The sequence below is a fragment of the Passer domesticus genome, chromosome 3 (assembly GCF_036417665.1).
Source record: "Passer domesticus isolate bPasDom1 chromosome 3, bPasDom1.hap1, whole genome shotgun sequence".
NCBI lineage: Eukaryota > Metazoa > Chordata > Aves > Passeriformes > Passeridae > Passer > Passer domesticus.
In genome coordinates this window covers 33,322,536-33,338,599 of record NC_087476.1, presented here as the reverse complement: position 1 = coordinate 33,338,599, position 16,064 = coordinate 33,322,536, and positions in this window count along the sequence as shown.

The following is a 16,064-nucleotide window of genomic DNA, read 5'->3' as shown; positions in this document are numbered from 1 at the left end:
GAACTAGGAATTCGGGAAAAGACATGAAAAAACTCAACAGATTGCTTGTGATCTATTTCCTTGATGTCAATAAGTTTTAAAAATCATTTCATTCAATACAACTTTGTCATGTCTTTCAGCATTGAGGAATAAGGTAAAGAAAAGTAAATCCCTGATCTGTGCTCATTGAGGTTATCTTACTGTTCTTTTTGTGCCCTCTTCTACTCTAGTAGCTGAAGCAATCAAATTAAGAAATGCCCTCATTTTTGCTTATTAATGCTATTTATATTAAGAAAATAAGTATCAGGTTTTAAATTCCCAGCTGGAGCCTGTTGCTCTTTGATGCCTAGATAAAATAGCCATTAGAGTTGTGAAGAATGCTTCAGAGAAGAGATTGATGATACACTCAATCAGAGGTGAGGGTGGGATAATTAACTATATTTCTTAATTTATTTTTTTTTCAGCTGTTTTAATGCAATCTGAACGTTTATGCAAGAATTTCAGGTCTTGAAACTGGAAATTCCATAGCAAAAGGAGCATTTTGTGTTGGCAGGGAGGAATTCATCCACTCCCAGTGGGGTGGCCCTGCTGTCCTATGAAAGTTGAAAGCATAAGAAATCATGGCAATATTCAGCCCTGATCCACTTTTAAAATCTCAATATTCTCATCAGCGCTCAATCCTATTTCTGGGGACTGGTTTACCTTTGAGGACTAATGGGATTGACTGAGCAGCACTTTAAATAAATAAAAATAGCAGATGTTGAATATCTGTTCCAGGTGATTTAGTGGGGAAAGTGAAGATTCCCATATCTAGAAACTGCATCCACTTGCAAAACATTTTTTGGGTGGCACTTGAATTCAGCAGGTTTGCACAACCTGCGAGCTGTCACCAGATTGCAGGATGAAGGGATGAATACAGGTGAGTGGTGGTGAAGGCACAGACAGCTGGATGATCCACTTCATTACAGTGTTTCCTTGGGAAAACTTGGAGCCCTTCCTAACTGCTGATGTTTTCTAAGGACGAGCAAAATAATGTTCTGGCATCAGTAGGAAGGGCGTTTCTGCAGCTCCACCTCCACGGCTTTAGAGCTTTAACTGATGGGCAATCTTAAAATGGCTTTTCTGGCAGGTGCCTACCACAAAAGCAAAAGCTGATCTTTCCAGAGCTCCTCAACATTGGTAAAAGACCACTCTCAGTTGTTTAGCTTTGGGGTATTCCCTACCTTAACAGGGAAAGGAGACATAATAAGACTTACAGTTTATTTTGAATGTCCACTGTGCAAACTGTGAGAGGTTTTGTATGTTTTCCAGTGATTTACAGACAAGGATGAGAGGACTAAACAAGTTTTGAGCAGACACTCTTTCTGCAGTGTGGTGTCATGCCTTAACAATAGTGTTATCCCTCCTGGCAGGGCTATAAAGTAAGGAGATTATTAATTCAACAGTAAAAAGCACAGTAGGTAATTTGTGTTAGTCCTAGCTCTTTGTTAGTTTTTTTTTTTTTCCAAGGGAAAAAAAAATAAAGAGACATTTACAAAGTGGCTGGAATACCTGGTAAACAACCAGAAACAAGACTTGCAAGGACTTGGATAAGGATGACTCTCTCCTTTGATCCTGTTCCTTCTGCAGTGTGGCAGGCTAATACACGGTTAGTGCTGCATCTGCAAGCTCAGTGCAGAACTTGTCACACTGCAGGGCTGGAAATGAGATCCTGCAGCCGCTGCTGCCTCCTGGGACATGGTGGTGTGGAGAAACACCGAGAGCTGGCAGAGCTTTTGCTCTCCTGCCCATGCCCAGAGCACCCTGAATCTTCTCGTGCGATGAACGTGCTGCAACGCGTGATTTGTACCGTCACGGCTTTTGTAGTTTCTGGTCTGGGATAAGAGACTGAATTAGTTTGCACAGCATTAAACAGGAATTGTGCTGAGTGCTGAAATCAAATGCCAAATCCCTCTATCTTATTCATTAATAAGGTCTTTTTTAATTTGGGATGTAATTAGCTTACATCATAAAAAAACTCTGGATAAGCATTTTCTAACAAACAGCTGAAAAGCAGTCACATGGAAATATTCATAATTCCTGGAAAAGGAGCTAAAATCATTTTGCTTAAAAAGCTTCCAGCATAGCAGCACTTGTGTTAGCCAGAAAACCAGAAAATGTTTCTTTTTGCTACATATGTCTAGATGTACACACATGGACACCCACCTTCACAATCATGGTGCTGCACTTTTTACTTTTTCTACAGCTCTTGAAAAGTAAATTGTAAAATGTCCAGCATCTTTCTGGTGTTATTCATGAGCATTCCCAGATACACCAGTTTAGCTGCCTGTGTGGAATCCCAAAAGCCTTTCCTAGCTTTGACTGTCTCTGAGCCACAGGAGGGAGATTTTTATAACATGACAGAACTCCTCTGTCCTGAAACTCCAGAGCACATGGAGTAGTACAATGCCAATGATCAGCTAGTTTCATGAGGTGTTTTTATATAAGTATTTTATCACCCTCTAATGAAGACTAATGCTGTGACAGTACCGCAGCCAGCAACAAAAAGCCCTACATATGGAAGTGTTTTGAAAAGCCAGCAACTGCTCAGGGATGAGACTGGTGGCTCATCAACACATGGGGTCCAACTCTTTCACCTTGTCCAGAGGATGAGTGTCCCCACAGGGCTGGCAGTCACCTCTCCACCCATTCTCTGTGTTTCTTCATTCCCAGCCTAACCCTCAGCTCATGCCCATCTCTTATCAACCAGTCTGGCTCCTGCTGCAGCAGCAGCACTGGCTCAGGCAAGAAAACATGCCAAAAGCTCACCAAGCAACAGGGAAACATGAGCAGGTTTGGTCTTGGTGTCGCCCAGGCTGCCCTGAAGAGCACTGGCTGTGCAAGGCAGGCCTGCCCCTCGCGTGCTGACAGCCCTTGTTATCTCCCCTGCCATCCTTCCCATCAGCTCATTCTGCTTGGCTCTACCAGTGACTCAGTCTATTAAATGGGCGTCATATTTTATTACAAACCTGAGCTGATTAATTACATGCTGTTAGACAAAAAAATGCAGGGCAGCTGTAGAGGGGAGTGGTGATGCAATGGTGGTGCAAACAGAAAAGTTGTCATTTCTGGAAAGGTAGAGGAAAGGATTAAAGAGTTAACATAACCAGAAGAGCTGCTTTCCTAAGTGGATCAGTCACTGGAGGCATTGGGAAAGCTTGGCTTCACAGGACTGCTGCCATGGGAAGCACTGCCACCCACCATGCCAGTGCCTTGCAGTTTCATTTGCAGGCCTGGAGAGATGGGGAGATCCTTGTGCTTTTTCAAAAGTAGTAATTGTCATCGGTGCTAATTAAAACCAAAACTGGTGATACATTTTAGAAAAGATTTTGAAAGTTCTTTAAACGGGGAACATCTGAGCTGGTATGGGGGATCCAGAAGAAGGAGAGGAGAGTTTGGAAACATGGTGCCTCCCTCCTCAGGCCAGTAGTAGAGCAGGAGGAGGAAGTGCCTGCTCATCCTGGCTTTCTGTTTGGGTCAGCATCACAAGTATGCAGTCTAATCAGGAAAGGGCAAGGCACCTCTTCCCAGGAAGAGATGGAGAGTTCTGTGTCTCAGCTGGTGCCTGTGGGTAGGGAGGACACACTCCATCCCTTCAAGGGGAAAAGCAAGCATGAGGGAGATGAGTAAGGCCAGGGAGGATGGTGACTTTCCACTGCCAGACCTGTCTCTTGGGCTGTCTTTCAAACACACACACATACATACATACAAGCACCCTTTAATAGCAATTTGGAAATTTTGGGTCCAAGGCAAAGGGTTAGTGGTGTGGATTTTAGAAGCCAGGAACATCAGTAGGTGAAAGTATGACTCATTCAAAAGACATTTTGCAAAGGGGAAGTCGGCAGGAATCACTCTGAAATTACCATGGGTGGCAGCTCACACCCTTTGAAGCGCTGGCTAAGCCAATTTATTTTTTGCTATACATGTTTGTTGCTCATGCTTGAAATCACACAGAAAAAAAACACTGCTGCTTGCTCTGTAAAATAGCCTGTCTGCTTAGTGCTTGAGCTGGCACATCCCTAGGTGGTGGGTTCATCCTGGTTGGATACACAGTGCCCACCAAAGCCCCTCTATCACTCCCCCTCTTTGCTGAGGCAGAGGAGAGAAAATGCAATGAACAGCTCATGGGTCAAGATACGGGCAGGGAGAGATCACTCACCAATTCCTGTCCTGGGCAAAACAGACTCAGCTTGGGGAAATTAGTTTAATTTATTGCCAATTAACACCAGAGTAGGGAAATGCAAAATAAAAACAAATTTAAAACCATGTCTTCCCACCCCTCCCTTCTTCCCAGGCTGAACTTCACTCCTGATTCCTCTACTTCCTTCCTGGCAGTGGCACAGGGGCACAGGGAATGAGGGCTGCAATCAATTTATCATATGGTTTCTGCCTCTCCTTCCTCCTCCAAAGGGGCCTCCTTACACTCTTGCCCTGCTCCAATGTGGGATCTTCCAGGGGCTCCAGGTGGATCTTTGCTCCAGCCATGGACCTCCATGAACAGCAGGGGCACAGACACCTCACCAGTCTGCACTAAAGGCTGCAGGGGAATCTCTGCTCTGGCGCCTGGAGCACCTCCTCCCCCACTTCTTCAGGGATCTTGGTGTCTGCAGAGTTGTTCCTCTCCCATATTCTCACTCCTCTCTGGCCAAAATTTGCTCCTGGGCAGTAAATTTTCCCCCTCCTTAAATGTGTTATGGCAGCAGAGCCACTATGGTCACCAATGGTCTCAGTTTGGCCAGCAGCAGGTCCATCCTGGAGCTGGCTGCCATTGGTTCTGTTGGGCATGGGGAAGGTTTCTAGCAACTTCTCACAGAAGCCACTAGACCCTGTAGACCCCTGCTACCAAAATCTCACTGTGCAAACACAATACACCCTGTTTTCCAATACCACATGAAAGTGGAGTAAGTGAAAGGGAAAAAAAAGTCCTCCCTCATTCACCACTACACTCTCAAAGCCAAGCCCATGGACTCACTAACTCTGGAGAGGCAGCACAAGGGGGAGATGTGCGGAGCTCTCTGACAAAACAAGGCTATGTGCATTTTGAGGCCAGTTCCTCAGAAAAACACCTTTATCATTTGCTGGTGCTGGACAACTTCCTCCACAGTGTCTGGTAGGTGTCTCAGAGCCCTGGCTAAATCAGAGCCGGAAATGGCACAGATTTTTGAATGTATTATTAGCAAATGCAAGTGACTCACTGCTTTCAAAACAGCAGTGTTATCAGTGTCTCACTTACCAGAGAGGACAGGTTCTGTGTAACAGAGGAGCCCACGAAGAAATGTACGTCATCCTGTGCTGGCTGCATCCCTGGGCACTAGCACTGCAGACTGTCAAACCTTCAAAGGTACTGAAATTATCATTGGATTAGGGAATAGAACATTTTTAAAGAATGGTTACACACTTCCTGTAGACTTTTTACTTCAGAAAATAAAATTTAAAAGAATAAAGTTTTTTGACAATATAATTATGTCATATGTTTCATCCTGTACCCTATCTTTGCTTCTTTAATACTTTCAGACAGCTTACTAAGTGATAAACCTTATTTTTGTATAGAATTATAGAACAATTTAACCTAGGAGGTCTCTTTGGCAACTTTCTGACCCAATTTCCTGCTCAAGTCAGGACCAATTTTTAATGACCAAGAAGCTTCTCAGATAACCCCTTCCCATTACTGAAAATGTGCCTTTCCAAACATTCACTCTTTGGACACCTTGACTAACCCAGAAACTGGGCAGAAGGGGTTTGGAGGTGTCTCAGCTGTTAGTGGAGAGGGTGAACCTTGGAGGATCTGAAATAAGAGGTAAGGGAGAGGGTTTGAGGCTCAGCTGGCCCACCTTTTACCAACATGCACATAGAGACAGTCTGCTTTTCTTTAAAACGTGACAAACTGAGAGCCAGCTACCGTCTGTGAGTAATGGTGGTTTCCAGAAAAAAAAAGCAAAACCTCACCCACCAGGATGGTTCAGAAATTGAAAATTCAGAATTTGGCATAAGAACAGGGCATATGAGGCCCAACTCCAGGAGCCACGGCCAAAAGCTTCACAAGAAGAGATGTTAAAAAAGGAGGTGAACTTACAACATGCTACCAGGAAAGCCCCAAAGCCTTTTAAGCTGTGCATACAGAGGTCTACATTCTTTATGAAATATCCAACAGACCAGCACAGAACTTGTGCTTTCCAGAAGGGAAATGGGACATGCAAAGGGGAAAGCCTGATAGAAACCTGAAAACCAGCAGGCAGCAGTGACATACTAAGGAGATGGGTAAGAATAAGTAGACAGATAAACAGAGATTTCTCTTAAACATTTAGAAATAAGCATGATGGTATTTTCAAGCATAATGAAAGAAGTTATATTTTTTTAGCTGCTAAGTTATAAGCAAGGACATTAAGGATCTGCAGGTTTAAGTCTTGCAACATACTTGGGAGGCCTGGAAAATCTGCCAACAATATAATTGCCCTACTCATCTTCATTTTGAGAACACCCTGGTGTACCAGGGAAATTCCTGAAGTCTTACAGAGCATTAGCATTAAGCCACTGATAAAAGGCATAAAGATGAACATGCTAATGGCACAACATTTAGTCTGACACCAACTCAAGACAAACTGACAAGACTGCCGGCTGACAAGACTGGACTGACAGATGACAGAAAAGAAAATAATGCAGCTCAACACTTCAGTGGAAATGTTACTGGTAAGTTGTATCAGAAAGAACAGATAACACTGGATTGGCAGGAGAGGAGGAAAAAATGAGAAACAGCAGAGAGGACACCAAGGGCAGAAGAGGAGAAGGAAGGGAGAGGGGGAGGAGGTACTCCAGGAGCTGAAGCACATATCCACTGCACTGAGGAGGATCCACACCAGAGAAGGTTTGTGCAGAAGACCTGCAGCCCAGGGAGGACCCCATGCTGGAGCAGGGGAAAAGCATGAGAAGGAAAGAGCAGCCTTTATGGACTGACCCCAACTTCTGTTCCCACATCTCCCTGTGCAGGCTGGGGATGAAAGGAAGTAGAAGAGTTGGGGATGAAGCTGAGCCTGTGAGAAGTGCAAGAAGAAAGGTATTATTTTAATGTTTCTTTTTGTTTTTCACTGCCTGAATCTATTTTAATTGGCAACTCAAAATATGTTCACCCACCTCCATCACTTGCAGTCTGCCTGTGATGCTAACTGTCAAGTTACCAAGCTCCCTGTCCTTCCTGTGACTCAAGACCTTTCTCACACATTTTCTGAGGATAAGGGTATGAGTGAGTGAGCAGCCAGGAGGGATTTAGGCTGTTTGGGAAGGTTAACCTACCACATAGAGATCATGGGAAACAAAAAGCAAATGCATTAACTAATTTAGGAAAAACTCCCAGATAATCATCATAAAGCTAATAAATAAAGGGTAAGGAAGCCAATTTTAGGGATATATTCTTGTTTCTCCCGGGAGCCTGTCCTTGGATGCCACAGGTCAGGGACCCATTTCCATCTCAGGCTAATCCAAAAACTGAAATTGAGTGCTATTGGCAGATTGATTTTCTTTACAGGTATTTTTTGCCTTGTACACATCTACCAGATTTTAAAAAAAATCAAGCAGTTGTCTGGAAGTATTGATTTTTAATCTTATTTGCCCTTCATGATTGATTTAACTAAAGAGAAGGAGCTCTTGTAAGGGTTTGCAACTGTTGGTATGTGCTGTGCTTTCTGTAATCCATCCCCTGTGAACCTTAACTATAAACATAAGGCTTTCCAGAGAGCTGCTGCCAAGGCTCCAGGGGCCAATAAAGAGCTGTGATATGTTTTCCAAAATATCCACTAGAGGGTACTCAATGACCTCCTAGTGGAGACAGTTCGCGGTCTAGCGGCTGGGAGAGGGAAGCCAAAAGAAAATGTCCCTGATCGTTGCGTTAACAATAGCAGAGCACAGGGCAGCACCGGAAAGCACTCTCAGTAGGATTTTAGAGGAAAGAAGGGTTGGACGAGCTTAAATCCATCAGGACCACATCTGTACCACAGCTCCAGTGGCCCCAAACTGCCAGGTGGAAATGGGGCAATGGGAAACGGGGGAAATTGTTGACCTTTCCTGGGAAGTGTGAGCCCATATCCAACCCCACTCTGCTGGATGTGGGGCTGCCTGGAGTCCAGTTCACAAACCTGTGACAGAACATTGCTGGGATTTCTTCCTTTCTTTCTTTCTTTCTTTCTTTCTTTTGTTGTCTGACCTGCATTTGGGGTGATATCCCTGCAAGTTGGTTCAGCACAGATGAGGTTTCATGGAAAAAAAAAGTGCATTTTTTCATACTGCTGGCCATTGAGAGACTTGAAGTGATACCGTGGTATAACCACCCATCTCATAAAACATCAGTGATTGTTGCTCTACAGAGATCTGGGGTTTTTTGTTAATCAGTCATGATCAGTTTGAATGGGTAGTCAATGACTGTTCTTTTTTGCTAGAAAATGAGATAATTTTACCATGCAAATAAGACACAAACAGAGGCTTTATAAACCCACCAAATCCCTTGGTCACAAATTTCTGCTTGTTTTATTCCAGGCTTTTATTTCCTCATTAAGTGCTACAAAGGACATGTAAAATGCTAGACATGGCCTCAGAATGCTGGCCCTGCAAGGATATGCCATTCATCTTTTGCTTTCTGCTTCCAACAAATCAATAATAAGCATCTTATTTCAGTGTTGAAAGAGAAGATTTTTACTATCCAGCAGGACATCTGAGTTATTGACCTTGACTACTAATCAGTATGTTTGAATGCTCTCACCAGGTTTAGAGCTGAGGCTAAAAAAAAACTAATTAAATCAGCAGGGGGCACAATTTCTTCAAAATATCAGAGGATTATCCAGCCTTGTGCTGGGTATTCTTTCTGTTTCACAGAGCAGAGCAGCCCACCAATTCTTTTTCTAAAGATCTAATACATTTTTTCTGAGTTAACCTGTTCAGGCCCTGAACTTTCCCACAGGAAAACCTCAGGTCTTACTGACATAGTTCATGCTCCTGCAAAGGGATCCTCTGCCCTAGCAATGGATCACCCTGGCATCCTTTTTTCCTTCTTTTCCCAAAAGTCCAAGTTTCCTGGGGACAGCCCAAGCCTTGGCTGCTTTACCATTAGTCTGTAGAATGCTGAAGAAATGCTGATTCACTTCCACGGGTCAAGAGGACCAAGACCAAAGGTCCTGGGGGGATGCAGGAGGCTTGCCTGCACCCCTGAAATCCTTATTAGCAATAAGCAAACAGGAAATCCTTCCCTCCCATCCCAATATTTAGCTTGCTCGCCATTATGTCCCATTGCAAATACTCTGTTGAAATACACCTTCAGATCAGATTCAAAACTCAGGGATAAAGCAAAGGTATAGTCAAGAGTAACTGTGGGTGAATAGATTTTATCTACTTTTAGTTCAGGATACTGAATTTTCCCCATTTCTCTAGCACACTGGCTGTGTGTACTTGTCGTTTCTTTACCAGTTATGCCCCTATATGATTTTCACATGCAGAACAGGCAGGGCAAAACCAGTGAACATCCAGAAGGTGGTCAGTGGGATGGGAACACAGTCAGGTCTGATGCCCACAGCAGTATGGACAGATAACAAAAGAAGCTGTCTGGTAAGGATATATCCTTATTTTCTGTATGTCACCTTGGATACTTGATCCAAAGGCTCATGCCACTTTCACTGGAAATTCTCATTCAGACTGTCTCAAGTTCTTGGAAATTCAAGTTCACCTTCAGTCTTTGATCAATAGAGAAGAGAATTCTCTCCTCAGCATCAATGATTGTACATAGATTTGGAGGCTCAGATTGACTGAATTTGCTTTGTCTTGCTATAAGAATTGTCGATAAAGACACAAATATGTGAGTCAATCAAAGTTCAGAATACAGAATAACCCTAAATGCATGGCTCGTCATGGTTTATAAAGCAACATATTAGTTATTTTAGTAATTACACAGTGTCTTTTTGTTTCATGTAGATTCCCTTCTTTCACTCTAATTAGGTCCCTTTGTTTCAGCATTAATCTCTTTTCATGTGCATTTTGCCCCTTCCTGCTTTTTGATGCCTTAGAAAATGAATGGGGCTGGTAAGGCGCCTGTCTGGGCTTTGCTGCACAGGTCTGAGTGACAACACAATATTTCTGTTTCTGCTCAGATTCTGGCAGGAGGAAATCTGCACACTCAAGAAGACTTCCCAAAAGACAGGGAACTTAATCTTTGCTGCTTCCCTAGTGAATACACAGGTGTGGATTAATGGACACCCACCCTTTTCTGATCTCAGGCATAAATGGAAGTGGACACATCTTACTACCAGTTGCTAAAAGCCTTAGTGACACAATTTTAAAGAGCTATTAAATGTTGAGGGAAAAAAAATACAGAAAAGTGTTTTCCACTTGGGAAATGTTTTCCAGCCATGTTTAATGAAAAAGCAGAAGGGATAGAAGGCGGGCTGCAAAAATCTTTTTACTTTGTCCCCAGTGCCTCCAACAAGTGCACATGTAACTCCCCTCCTGAAAATATGTGCCAACAACTTCCTTGGGAGAGGTCTCTATCTCCTGACTAGTCGAGACCTGCAGATCAGGCAGAGGGGTGCTTATGCCTGCCCACAGCCCCTCTGGCACTTCATTGTAGACATTGTGCTAAATGGGCTGACAGTGCTGGATTGCTCAGTAATGTGGTGTGAGCAAACTGCAGAAGCAATGGCCACGGGAAGAGTCAATTGTCCCATCTGCCAACACTGGTAACTTACTGTCTGGGTATTTCCAAGATGGGAATATATGAAGACAAAAAAAAACCAAAAAAAAAAAAAAAAAAAACCAAAAAAAAAAAAACAAACAAAAAACCCCAAAAACCAAAAACAAAACACAAATAAAAATCTGATTTTTTTTTATCTTCAGGGTTAAGGAGAGAAACAGATAGTTGATATTTGCCCACCATAAAATCCATATCTCAAACAATGGATATAGCATAAGAGCAGACATTGATCTCTTCTCTGTGGTGACAGGACCCGAGGGAATGGCCTGAAGTTGTGTCAGAAGAGGTTTAGGTTGCATAAAGTTCTTCCCACGGAGGGTGGTTGGGCACCCCAGGGAAGGGGTCACAGCACCTAGCCTGACAGAGCCCAAGAAATATTGGGACAATACTCTTGGGCACATGGTGTGACTCTTGGGGATGGTGTAGGGCCAGGAGTTAGACTCAGTGATCCTCACGTGTCCCTTCCAACTCGGCACATTCCAAGATTCTTTCAATATTTGGGTGTTCTCGGTAGCTTTTGGATATTTTCTTAAATCCAGCACGTTGCAGTTTCTTTTCTTAGATGGTTTCTACCAGTGCACAATCTTACCAAAGGCTGCACAAGCATTTAAACCCCTTTTTGTCCCTGTCTGTGGCAGCTGCCTGCTGTGGCAGCTGTGTTGGTGTCCCTCTTGGGACGCTGCTCAGGGGAGGACATCTGCAAAGGTGGAAGAAAGGTCAGCTTGTGCTTTGCTGGGTATCCATGACATAGAACGAGTGTTGAATGCTGGACTTATCTTTCAAGATGAATGGAAAGCCTCCAGCTACTTCTACCTCAAGGTAGAAGTAAGAAGATATTTTCCCTGTGTTCATTTGTTTGCTGACCCTTCACTGAAGGTTATCATCATCACCTCATGTTTAAAGATTAGGTGACCAAAACGGTCTAAAACATTTGAATACAGGAGTACTACTGACTCATGAAGTGGCATTTTCTCATTTCTCTATCCCAGTCCTTCCTGTGTTTTGCTGAAGATGCCTAGATTAGAGGCTGCTGTTGGATTATAGTCCCAAAGATTGCCCACATTTTGTCCAAAAAGGGCAGATTCACAAAGAGTTGAAAAAGGGGACAGACAGCTCAACATATTTTTGTGAAGGCTCATTATATCATACTGACAACAGCCAATTTTCTCTTTTATTTTGTTTCATAAGTACCTTTCTTTTGCTAGTTTTTCCTGGAGTTTCCATAGCTCAGGAAAGACAGATTTACCTAAAACAATGCTGCGCTCTTCAAATTTTTAACTCTGTGCTCTGTACTTTTGAGGTCTGTAAATGTGTTTTAAAATGGTTGACAGGTTTGCATTTTTCCTGTCTCTTATTTCCATTTCTGCTTTTACTAATATGTGTGCCACCTTTTTTTTTCTGCTTCAGTTTTGTTTTCCCTCTTTAAAAAGCTCTTCTATGTAGCCCCTGATCCTTAGCCAAAATCATGACTAGTATGTGATGTGTGGGTGGATATACAAACTCTTGAAAGTCTCTGTAACTTATATCATGTGAGCCACTTCCCATTTTACTCTTTATTTAGCAAAATTTACTAGCATTGCTTGTTTTTCAGTGTTTCAATATGTTTCTCAGTAAATGTTATGTACAAGATAATCATCATGTAAAATACTTAAGTCCAGATCTATGCTTAAAACATGTCTGGCACCAGTCTTTGGAATAAATATATACATATATATTTACACATGCTTACTATATGTATACAGAAAGAGAACCACTGCATCCAAGCTGTCCATGGGAGCAATGCCATTGGGAGCAGCAGATATTAGCCAAGATATTTCCTGGCAATGTCCTTGCTTTTGGGAGAGAGCAAGGGTGTTGAGCTGGAGCAAATCCCAGGCTTTACACCACGGTGCTCACACCTTTTTTACACCACTCTTAGGTGTCACCCACACCTGGGATTGCTACATTTTAGCCACCAGTTTGGCAGTTCAGGGCCAGAGCTCCAGAATGTGGAACCTAAAAGGAGAAGCAGCAGAGTGGGGAGGGGATCTGGGCAGGCTGAATCTCATGGGGACTCCTGTTGGTTTTGGAGCCCTGCAGCAGAACAGCATTCCCTTAGAGATATTTCATCCCAATTTTAAAACCTGAGGCTGTTAGGCTGGCACCCCTCTTATCATACGCACCCATTGCGCTGAATTTTTGAAGCAAAACGAGTGATATTACAGCAGAGATGGGTTTCTTGCTCTACTAGATTATGTCGTCATATTGATGTATGGACACCCAGGAACACATCTGTCTTGATTTATTCATTCCTAGTGGGCAATGCTCTCTTTGTTTTCCAACTTCTCAGCAATGCGGGCCATTAATTAAAATGTATGGCTCTCTCAAGTGCTATTTTAATTGCATTTCAAGTCCAACCTACAGGGCTGGCAAATAATAAAACTGGCTATTATGTCCATTCTGAAATGCTAAAAGATATAGGGGGAACAGACAACTCCTGCAATTTATCTGCAGCCCCACACTGCTCAGTTCCTGAGAGTGCCATTTGTTTGATTAATGGATGTTGGGGTTTTTTTCTGTAAAAATCAACACTTTTAATATTGTTTTCCATCAGAAACTATTTGTGCCTTGCTTGTGGATTAAAGAGAAACTTCTTTAGCATGTCTCCCACATGCTGGTGAAATCATCACTCAGAGCAGCTTCTCCATACCTGGAAGGACAGGAGCTGATCCGGGCACTTTGCATGCATGTGGCTCGGTTGCCTGCTCGTTTGTGACTGTATTACTCCATTGCCTGCCCTGCACTTCCTTCTCAAGGAATCTCTCCTGGCCTTCTCATCTTCCTTCTCCCTTCTCCTCCTCCCACCCCTTTTGATTGGATGGGCAGTGTGGAAAGCCCAGGGCAGCTTGAGGTGCTGCAGGGGAGCTCAGCCAGCCAGCAGAGGCTCAGGGTCCCATCAGCCATGGTAACAGGGTAGAGGTTCACACCTCAGCTCCTAAACCTGGTGGGATCATTAATACTTTCACATTCAAATAGCTGTGATCAAACCCCACATTTTCAATGGTCCTCCTGCCACCTCTTTCTGCCCCACAGGTGCCAGGGTCCACTGCAGAGGGGACATCTCTACAGGAGGATAAGAAGCCCCCAGAGGTGTGTGGTGAGACCAGGATGTCACTGTCATCTCATGTGGGCCCTTCCATGGAGACCTCCAGGCAGCTTGTCTCATTCCTACTCAGCATTCACTTGTAGAGCTCTAAAATTTCCCTCCTTAGTCAGTATTGTCTTATCAGGGTTTTCTCCTGATCGTGAGATTAAATAATTATGTTTTGGTTGAGCAGCTGCATCCTACTTGTGATCACTACTGACTGAACTAGAAATACCTCCTATCCACATGCCACTTGTCTGTCTTAACAGGAAAATCAGAAGAAAGTTGTGGGATTGAAAGTTCTTCTTAGGACGCACAGTACCATTTCTTACTACAGGTACAAAATATTTACCTATATATTTAAAATAAAGGGAGAGATTTCCAGTAAGAAAGTCTAGCTCTTGCTCTTTGTACCACTCACTTCCCCAGCCTCACTTCTTTCATCTTGGCTGGTGCAAAGCAGCTGAAACGCCCCCTCAGACTCAGCCCATCCTCACAGAAAGGTTACTAGGACTGGGGAAAAGCTGTCCAATCTGCTAGCAAGTGCAGCAGTGGAAGGCTTGCCAAGAAGTTTGCTTTATGCTAAGGGAATGCTTCGGTCTTCAGGAAGTTCCTGATTGTTTCTGTAACCTGGGACATGACACGGGTGCTGCTGACAGGATCAGCAGTTGTGTTTCAGCTCCAGCCTGCCTCTGTAAACTCAGAAACCAGCCTTTCTCTTACCCATTTCCAAAAGGTCACTGACAGCATTTCACAGCTTCACAAAGAGATGGTGATTCACAGAATTTCAAGAGGCTAAAGGTTGCAGAGGATGAAGAGGCACATCCATTTATTTTAAAGTTAGGATATTGATATGTATTTGTGGGAGCTGTAGTTTCAACAGAAGTCACTGTATTCACTCCTTCCCTGCTTCCCTGCTTACATGTCCTGAGCATAGCAGACATATCTGCCTATTGACTTCATATTCATATATACAAGTATTTGGGTTCCTAAATCATGGTTGTAGAGGAAATGTTTTTCTTTCTTAACTATTAGCCTGAGTGGCCCATTTGGATGCAGCTCACTCTGCACCCTCATGAATTTTATAACACTCCTAGGAATAAATAGATTAGTCCTGGGTTTAAGAGTGCAGCTGGTATCCAAAATGATAAGCAGATGAAGAGAGACCATTGACTTTGTCAAGAAGAATCTGTGTGATACACATATGAGCAGCTGAAATGGGGAGTGCCTGATGCCTGCTCTGACATCCCATTACCAAATATCTGCCATGCTTATCACTACAACAAAGGGTGGGGTTAGCAGGGTTTCATGTCAAACCCTGGAATTCTCGTGCTGGGTCTTCCCGTTCTCCATTTGACCTTTAGACCATTTTGACAGGCAAATTTTTTTTTTAAATCCTGTTGCAACCGATACTTCTTTGTCTTGCACTGTATAGTAGCTTTGCTGCCAATTTCATTGCTTGTTTCAAAATATTTGGTCTGACCTGACACCTATCTGTTACCTGGTAAAGCTTGTCCCCTTCCTCTTCGCCTTCAGAAGAGCATTCCTGACTTAGACAGCAGCAGATTTCTGATTTATTGAGATTTCCTCACCATCTTCTATCAAGATGAACAAGAGCTAGCTAATACAGAGAAGAGCATGCCCAATACTTACCAGACAATTTGAATTTGTCTAGTATTCCTTTAAATATTCTAATCAGATGAGTGTGAGGGGAAAGCTTGGTCTCATTAATCGGTACACTGAAAATGTTCATGGATAAGCTCCTGAGGGAAGAATTGCAGGATGTGGGTTATTTTAGGCAGCATTTGCCTGCCTGTGCAGAACTGAAAATGCTTGTGATCTACAACACTTGACAAATAAAAATTTGAGCAATTATGTGGAGACAAGAAAACCTGTGTATTCTGTGCTGAATTATAAATCACACTGCATGGACAGGTGCAAGGGAGCAATTGCACTGGCTAACAAAAGGCCAAACAAGTCCAATTACATAACAATGGCCTCAAATCCGACTTTTAATCTCCTCTCAGACCCTCATCACTATGAGGAAGGGAAAATCTTTGAATGTTTAATATACCATCAAGCATTTAAAATGTATTAAATAAATTAAACACCCAGGAGCTTTAAGAACTTAAAACCTGTGCTATTTTGGACAAATTAAAGTTGGCTATGAATAAATGTTAGCTTCCCTTTCACAGATTG